Here is a 9310-nt window from a genome sequence, read left to right as displayed (position 1 = left end):
GGGGACAGGTGGGGGCGACCAGACTGGCAGGAGGAGGAGAGTTGGGGGCAATTAGGCTAGCAGGGGGGGCAGTGAGGGGCAACTAGACTGGCAGGGAGGGGGCAGTTAAGGATGACCTGGCTGGCAGGGGGGCAGTTAGGGGCAACCAGGTTGGCGGGCGAGGGGGTGCAGTTGGGGGCAGCCAGGTTTGTAGAGGGGACAGTTGGGGGTGACTAGGCCAGTAGGCAGAGGCAGTTAGGGGTGATCAGGCTGGCAGGGGGCCAGTTAGGAGCCAGCAGCCGTGGATTGTGAGAGGGATTTCCAACTGCCGGTTTAGGCAGTCAGATATCCCCCAAGGGGTCCTGGATTGGAGAGGGTGTAGGCTGGTCTGAGAAGGAGGGGTCCTGGATTGGAGAGAGTGTAGGCTGGGCTGAGAAGACCCCCCGCATGCACGAATTTTGTGCACCGGGCCTCTAGTATAACATAAATGCTCAGAGAAGGACATTAAAGCTAAAACCATCCTGAGATCCATCAGTCAATCAGAGAGAGTGACCGGAGGCCCAGTGAGGACTGAAAGGTCAGGTTAAAAGCTGCCATGTCCTCACTGACCTGCAATGCTGTGGGGTGTGGGGCAGGCTGGGTGCCCGCTCAGGGTGAGCAGTCTCGCTCCTGGCCCGGCGACAGCTTCTGTTGCTGCCAATAGAGGCATCAAAGGCCGTAGGAGCAAACGGCAAACACGGTCAGAGGGCAACCGACCTGGCCGGGGTGTTGATATCACCTGGGTTATGTGCCTTCCCCGCATCTCTGTGCCACTCAGTTCTCTTTGCCAGGTCACCTGCTCTCTCAAGTCCTGGGTCAGGGAGTGTGACGGGCGGGGAGGTGGGCCCCTGTGTTTGTCACAAGTGCCCTTTGTTTTATTTTTACTGTGCCAAGCACACAGGGCCATGTAATTACGCGGCTGGACTATTTATACTCTGAGGCTAAAGAAGGTGAGGGCGCGGCCCTCGGCTCGTTGTTCCTGCTTTTCCTGTGGCGTCTCTGCGTTGCTACACGCTTAGATGCCAAGCGCTTATCTGCCAGGCGATGATCTAGATGTTGTGTCTGGTGCACAAATAACTTCTTCAGGATAACAGAAAATGTTCATATTTGGGGATCTGAGACAATACACAGAAGGGCTACAGACTTCGGTGTAGAATTCACATCTGTCCCCAGGGAGAAGCAAAACACTGGGTGTGGCACCTGCTCTAAACTTGGTGGATATTGGGAAGAATTGGAGACGTCACTTCTTCCTGAAGAAGAATTTGTTGGACGCTCTGAGTGGCTGGAAAGTAGATGAAGAAAGTTGAACTGCATGACATGGCTGCACTTTTTCCTCACGTATAAAGACCAAGTTCAGTTATGCATCAGGCACTGAGTTCATTGCTATACACGTACGTAGTTTATGTGTCATTTCCACATATGGCCTTTTCTCCTTTAACGCTCACAGCAGCATGCACGTAGTGGGCCTCCCTCACAGCAACATGCACTTAGTGGGCCTCTCGACCCCACTTTGTGAGTGAGAAGTCTGAGACTTTGCGGGATTGAGTAGCTGGGCCTCCACCCACCGCCAGTGGGCAGCAGCGGGGCTGAGGCCAGGCCTGTGGACTCGAAGGCCCACACACTTAACTCCGATGCTGCTCCCTGTCCCTTCTCCTCCTGTATTAAAAGCAATAATCAAACAATGTTTGAAATCTATTTTGTGGAAAATTTCGAGCCCTGCCTGAAGCCCTCCTTCTCTCTGGTCATATCTGAACCCCATGACCTGATGGCAGGCGTGCCTCCTGGGCCAACACTGCAGACTTACTCCCCGTGGGCGCGTTCTCTCGTTAAAGGAGCAGATCAGGACACAGTGGTGAGCGCACGGGGCAGGAATTCAGGAAGGACACTGGCGCCCTTCTCCTCACCTGGACAAAGGGCCACAGTGTGAGCCTGCTGGTGTGGGAGAAAGGAGCCCAGTTTCTTGAATTAGCGCTAGCAGTGCCCGAGCTGAAGCAGCCCAGAGAGAACATTCTAGATCAGTGGTTCTCAGCCTTGGCTGCACATTAGAATCACCTGGGAATCTTTTTAAAATCCTGATTTCTGGGCCTCATGTCCGGAAATTCTGTTTATTTGTTATGGGGTGGGGCCACAACATTAGTAATGTGCAGCCAAGGTTGAGAACCACTGTTCTAGAGGGAGCGTTACTCAGCCCGTGGGAGAGGTGCCAGGATGAAGAATGAATTGCTTTGGCTTCGTGCACCTTTCTGCTTTTCTTCGCCTCCTATTGCTGGGAGCTGCTGATAATCGCAGAGAGGAAATTGTCCCGTGTTTTCAGGGTTTCTTAGCGTTAGATTATTGTTACCAATGGAAGGAAGTCGAGGGCTTGAGACGTAAGTGACTTCTCGAGATTACAGCTGTGAGTCACCGGCTCGGCCAGGAAGGCAGTCGGGAGTCCTGGCTACAGGCACCGTCTCTGGAGGCCACCTGCCTGCTCCCTGCCGCGCCCTCGGACCCGGGCCTCCTGGAAGTCAGGTGGTGTGTTCTGCGTGTGCCCACTGCTCCCCATGAAGACGGCAGCGTGAGCTGGGCCGTGCCTCTGCGGTGGGCACTTGGACCTCATGGCTTCCTTCTGAGGTTACAGCTCAAGGGCCCTGCCAGTTGCTAATGTCTCTGGACAGATGTTGCCTTAAGAGTTGAGTGTCCCTGGAGAACAAAAGTTTTAAAAGTTAGACGCCCCAGGGCTAGGCTCCGGGAGTGAGACACGGTGGCCCCTTCCCTTCAGTCCACACCTCTGGGGTCCTGCCAGGTGTGGTGTGACTTTTCAGGAGCGGCACCGCCATCTCTGCCTCCCACAGGCATCACTGGGTTTCGGACACGAAAGATTTCTGTGGTTCATTTCTCATAAAACAGCATTTTATCTGTGGTTCATTAGGGTTTAGAAAGGTATTGATCATTCCGAATTATCCAGTTCACTTTTTCTCTCCGCTCCCAATTCTAACCTCTGTCTGGCATCATCTCCTGTCCTGTGTGGTCTCTATCCAGGTTTTCATCTGAGCTGAGCTCGGATGGCATCAGCTCAGCCTTGGCGACTGACACTTGGGCATCTTCCGGAGACAAGCAGGAGATGACCAACTGGTCTCTGAGGGCCGCAGACATGAGAAGGAAGTCTCACTTTCCTGAAGTGTCACTGCCGCTTACTCCTCGCAGAACTCTTCGATGTCGCCGATTAAATGAAATGGGAACCTTTTCTTTTTTTTAGGACTGTTAGCAGCTAGAATTGGACTTTACTTCTTTTTTTTAAATTAAATCTTTATTGTTCAGATTATTACAGTTCTTCCTCTTTTTTCCCCTCATAGCTCCCCTCCACCCGGTGCCCACCCCATCCCATGCCCTTACTGCCCCCACCACTGCTGGGGTCCAACCCCAGCAGGTCCAGGGGTTCCCCAAAGGTGTGGACGGAGTCGGCGAAGAAGGAATGACACAGAGGCAACGTTCAGGTGATTATCATAGCCAGATTCCCTAGCCAGGATCTCCAACCAAGTTCTGGTTAGGATCTCAAGCGAAGTTCTGGTTAGGATCTCCAGCCAGGTTCTGTTGCCATGTTCCATCCAGATTCTGTAGCCAGGTTCTGTCTCTAGGTTCTGTTGCCAGTTTCTGTCCAGGATCTTTTGCCATGTTCTGTGTCTAGGTTCTGTCTCTCGGTCCTGTGTCTAGGCCTGTGTCTAGGTTCTGTGTCTTTCTTTGGCCAGGGTTCTGTGTCTAGGTTCTGTGTCTTGTTGTCTTGTTACATCTGTATTTATACCAGCTGATTCCAATCCTATCAATCTCTATTCCAAAGGTTAGGGCGTTTCTTATCTCCATTCCAGGGAGTAAAGATTATGTAGCTTAAGCATGATTGTTCGTAGTTAAAGTGATTAAATACCCGCCTGGCACTTAGTTAAGGGGTTTTATTCCCTCCCTAACTTTGGGGGAAAATCCCTACCTGGGGAAACAACCTTTCTCAGAGAGGTGACTTTGGTTAAAACACATAGTGCCAAGAAGGTGAGCAAACATATTAAGAACAGTATGCCATATATGCCAGGTCCCTTGAAACAGCAAGGATGGACCGGCTTCCGGCACACCACTGTCCTCATCCATAGGTGCACGATTATTGTCCAGTCTCTTCCTGCATCCCCCACCCCCCTTTCTGCCCCCCCCCCAGAATAGTCAGTCCACTCCCTTTCTATGCCCCTGATTCTATTATATTCGCCAGTTTATTCTGTTCAGCAGATTATTTATTCACTTGATTTTTAGATTCACTTGTTGATAGATGTGTACTTGTTGTTCATAATTTGTATCTTCACCTTTTTTTTCTTGTTCCTCTTCTTAAAGAATACCTTTCAGCATTTCATATAATAATGGTTTGGTGGTGATGAACTCCTTTAGCTTTTTCTTATCTGTGAAGCTCTTTATCTGACCTTCAATTCTGAATGATAGCTTTGCTGGGTAAAGTAATCTTGGTTGTAGGTTCTTGCTTGGTATTCATCACTTTGAATATTTCTTGCCACTCCCTTCTGGCCTGCATGGTTTCTGTTGAGAAATCAGCTGACAGTCGTATGTGTACTCCCTTGTAGGTAACTGAGTTTCTTTCTCTTGCTGCTTTTAAGATTCTCTCTTTGTCTTTTGCTCTTGGCATTTTAATGATGATGTGTCTTGGTGTGGTCCTCTTTGGATTCCTTTTGTTTGGGGTTCTCTGCACTTCCTGGACTTGTAAGTCTATTTCTTTCACCAGGTAGGGGAAGTTTTCTGTCATTATTTCTTCAAATAGGTTTTCAATATCTTGCTTTCTCTCTTCTTCTGGCACCCCCATAATTCAGATGCTGGTACGTTTGAAGTTGTCCCACAGGTTTCTTACACTATCTTCATATTTTTGGATTCTTTTTTCTTTTTGTTTTTCCGGTTGGGTATTTTTTGCTTCTTTGAAGAATCAAATCTTTGACTTGATTCTTGCAATCTTCTAGTCTGCTGTTGGAACTCTGTATAATATTCTTTATTTCAGTCAGTGTATGCTTAATTTCTAGTTGGTCCTTTTTCATAACCTCGAGTGTCTCACTAGATTTCTTGAGGGTTTCACTAAGTTTATTGGCGGTTTCTAGAGAATTCTTGAAAAACCTTAAAAATGTGGTTTTGAACTTTATATCCAGTAGTTTGCTTTCCTCCATTTCTATCATTTGTGACCTGTTTCTTTGTCTCCGCATTTTTTATGCTTCCCTGTGTTGATAGAGTGTCCTATAGGGCCCAGTTGGTCAGCCTCCCCAATTACCTGAGGTGGACCCTCTTGGTACACCCCTTTGTGGGCTTTGTGCACAGTCTTGTTATAGTTAAGCCTTGATTGCTGTAGGTATCACTGGGAGGAATTGACCTCCAGGCCAATTGACTGTGAGAATCAGCTGTGTCTGCAGTGGGAGAACTTCTGTGCTGGAGACACACTTCCAGGGCAAGACTTGCTTCAGTGGGGCTTTGGTGCTCACTGAGTCTGCCCCTTGAGTGTGTCCCTTATGGATCTGAGGAGTTGTAATCTGGATGGTCCCACTCTGACCACTGGGTACACTGGCTCTTGGATCTCTAAGGAGGGGCTAATTTAGCCTCTTCCTGAGGCTACCCAGTAGGAGCCCAGCTGTGAAGCAATGCAAGCTGCTGTGGGGCCTTGGGCCTTCTTTTGGGTTTCTCTGATCCAGCTGCAGTTTGTTAGGTAATTTTCAGGTTGCAAAGGGCCAGGCCTTTCATATGCAAAAGCCTCTGCACACAGCTTGGGTGGGACGGGGTCTCTGGGGATCAACAGGGCAGAGCAAGCAGCTATGGCTGCTCCTCAGTCCTACCCTAAGAGGCCCTGCTTCTCAGTGTCCCCGTAATCGCTGCCAGCACCTCTGATCGAAAGCCGCCCTCGAGTTCCAACCAATGCCAGACAGTCCAGTTTCTCCTGTATGAGTCTGGGTCCCCAGAGACTTGCCCGGGAGGCCCTGGGCTCAGAGTCATGTCCCCTGTCTTTGTCACACGTCCTTCCTCCCTTCCCTCTTGCTTCCCATGTCCCTCTTCCCTCAATTCCCAGCACAGCAAACACCTTTTACTCTGAGGCTCGGTCACGTCCCAGGACCCACGTGAGCTTCGTGACTGGGACCGTGAGCTAGCCCACGTGGCGTGTCCTGGCCATAGCTCAGCACCAGGCACTGCTCCTGAGAGCCCCTGTCTCCCTCCTCCCTCCTCTCTCCTCATCCCCTCTCACAGCTCCCGGGGGCAGGTGGAGAGGGCCATGTGGCAGGTGGTGGTCGGAGGCCACGGTTTTGTGTTGTGGTCGTGAACAAGCTGCCAGGGCGAGGTGGTTACTCACTTCCTCCACATCACATTTCCTCATAGCGCCTGCTCTTGGGGGATGCAGGTATGGGTCTGTGGAGTGTGTCTGTGGGGCGTGTCTGTTGCCAGCCCTTTCCATGTGTGCCACATCCTCAGCTGCCAGCCCTCTCCGTGTGCGCCTCCGTACCTCTGCACTTTACTTCCGCACCTCCTCTGAGTCTCAGTGTGCTTTTCTCTTTCCTTCTAGTTGTAGAATTTCCACTCAGCCAGCCTTCCTGTGGTTCTGGATGATGTCTGTTTTGTCTTTTAGTTGTATTTTTGAAGCAGTTGTGCGAGGCAGCAATTTCCAGTGTTTACCTATATCACCATCTTAGTTTTTTTTTTGAAATGGGAACCTTTAACGACGCTTTCTCTGCTTCCTCCCTGCCTTCCTCACCTGCTACCCATTGCCTGTCTGAATGCAGGCTCCTTGTGAGCAGGGATTTCATTCCGGCCAGCTCACACGATCCTCCAGCTGCAGCACTGTCCACCGGTCATTCTCATCTACGTCCATCCCCCCCCCCCAGCTTCATCTCTTGCCTCCTCTAAAAACACTATTAATGTCCTTCTCTAGGTCTCTTATCTGCCCACAGTGCTGTTTGGGAATTCTCATCTTCAGAGAGTCTAGAAACAGGACCAAGAGAAGAGGGTACGTGTGGTCAGTGTGGCCCTACCCGTCCCTCTCCATCAGCGGCTTTCTTGCCTTGTTTTTGCATTCCAATGGACTGTTTTTGTTTATCTATATATATAAAAGTCTAAGTGACCATTCTATCATTTTACTGGTAGCTATGATGCCACTGACCACCAGGGGGCAGATGCTATGACTGGTAGGTTAGCTTGCTGCTGGGGTCCGGCCAATCAGGACTGGGTCAGACTGGCCAGACACGCCCTGGGGCCCTCCCACAGTCCCTCCCCAGCCCTGACTGTGCACTGGTGGTCTCCCTTGGCCTGGCCTGTGCCCTCTTGCAATCCAGGACCCCTTGGGGGATGTATGCAGGCCAGGCTGAGAGACCCCACAGGTGCACAAATTCGTGCACCAGGCCTCTAGTTTTTCATAAATCTCCACAGCAGGTACCAGAAGAAGGACATTTATGAAACCTATCCAGTTCCTTAAAGGCGTTTATCCTTTGGGGGAACGGATCTGCCTGCTGTGGGACAGCAGGTGGTGCAGGAGAAAGGAATCCGTTCCCAGGCCTGGGCCTGCCCAGGGAGGGGTGCCCGGGTCCCATGACCTCTCTGGGGTTTGGTTTCCCCCTTAGCCAGGGGAGACAAGTGGCTGGATCAGGCGACTCCCTTCCCTCCCAGATGAATAGTCTCACGCGCTATTTCAGGGCCTCAGGGACATGCTGTGGAAACAGATCCACAGCCGGGATCCAGTCTGTGTGTCTCCTGCCGGCTTTCCGTGGCTTATGTTCAAGATTTCCTTCAAAATGGGGGTAAAATGAAATATATGTCACTTAAACAATCACACATATCGATACAACACATAGACACAGACAACAGTGTGGGGACAGCCAGAGGGGAAGGGATGGGCAGGTGGAGGTGGGGACGGAGGGGAGAGGGAGGAGAAAAGAGACTTGGCTTGGGGCGGTGGGCGCATGAGCAGGTGACGTTGTGTTGAGGTGTGTGCTTGAAACCCGTGTGACTTTGTGAACCCATGCCACCCCGATAAATTCAACTTCAAAACAAGAAACATCAATCAATACATCAATAATTCTAACCAAGTACAAAAACGTTTTTTAAAAAGAAGTACTTCAGGCACTCGGGGACATCACAATACAATGATATGCTCTTGTGTCGAGCAGATGAGCCTGGCAGAGTGAAAGGACATCAAAAAAGTAAATTCCTCCCAAGGAGTAACAGACACCCTACATATAACTAAATCAATTCTATTAGATGTTGTTATTAAAATAGACAACCCCCTTTTAAAAGAGCATTTCTTTAGCTTCTTCATCTTTTGTTATCCCTAAGGCACACCCAGCCGTGGGGTCAGTGAGAGAAGGTTCCCACATTTGTAAACAGTCAACTTTCCTAAAAATGAGGCCAACTGGGCAGAATCCTGAGCAGGGCAGGGCCACAGCCCCGACCCTGGCCCGGCTGGACGCCTGGAGGCCCGCATTGGGGTTCCCTGTCGACTGCACCTTCTTTATTTTTCTTCTCAGCAGGTATCATCGCTTAAGGCAATGAGAGGGGAGCATGACCATGTGCGACTCTGTGAGTACAAATCTCGGGGCCCGCCCGCCCGGCGATCAGCATCTGGACTCAGCAGCGGAGTCACAACCTGTGAGGCAGCCCGGCCACCTGGCCGCCTGTGGCCAAAACACTGAATGTTGGTTGAAAAAACAAAAACAAAAAACAAAACCTTGCCTGTGACCTCAGCCGGAGTGCCCTGAGACACCGGGGGAGGGAGTTCCCGGCCTGGGTGACCTGTGCCTTTGCAGTTTTATGGGATGGAAAACAGAGCCCAGTGCTGGCCTCGCGTAGAAGCTTAATCAGCGAGAGGCACGCCCCCCATTAACCCGGACACAGGACTGTGCCGCATTGTGCGGGCTCCCCAGGAGGGTCCCCCCAGGCCTGGGCAGGGATGAGCGAAATCCCTCGAGCCTCCTCCGCCTTCAGAGTGCCTGGGAAGCAGCAGCTTATAAAAATGCGTGCACAGTGCACGTAGGTAACAGGACCGCTCAGGGCAGGGGCGGGGTGGGAGGACGAGACAAGAGAGAGAGAAATCTGTCCTTCCCTCTGCGCTTAGTTAGCGGGATGGGTGGGCCCACAGCTAGGCCTGGGTCTCTGCTCAGGCACAGGCCTGCACATGGGCAGGAGGGCACTGGGGCCAGTGGATCTGCGGTTGTGAAAAGAGGAAGTAGCAGGACGGAGAGGTTACCAACTTGTGCAGGTTGCCAGGTGAGGGCGTGAGGGAGGGGCCAGCTCTAGGCCAGACCCCCGA

The sequence above is a fragment of the Myotis davidii genome, unplaced genomic scaffold (genome assembly GCF_000327345.1).
Source record: "Myotis davidii unplaced genomic scaffold, ASM32734v1 scaffold698, whole genome shotgun sequence".
NCBI lineage: Eukaryota > Metazoa > Chordata > Mammalia > Chiroptera > Vespertilionidae > Myotis > Myotis davidii.
The sequence above is the reverse complement of the archived record's forward strand: the minus strand, read 5'-3'. Positions refer to the sequence as shown.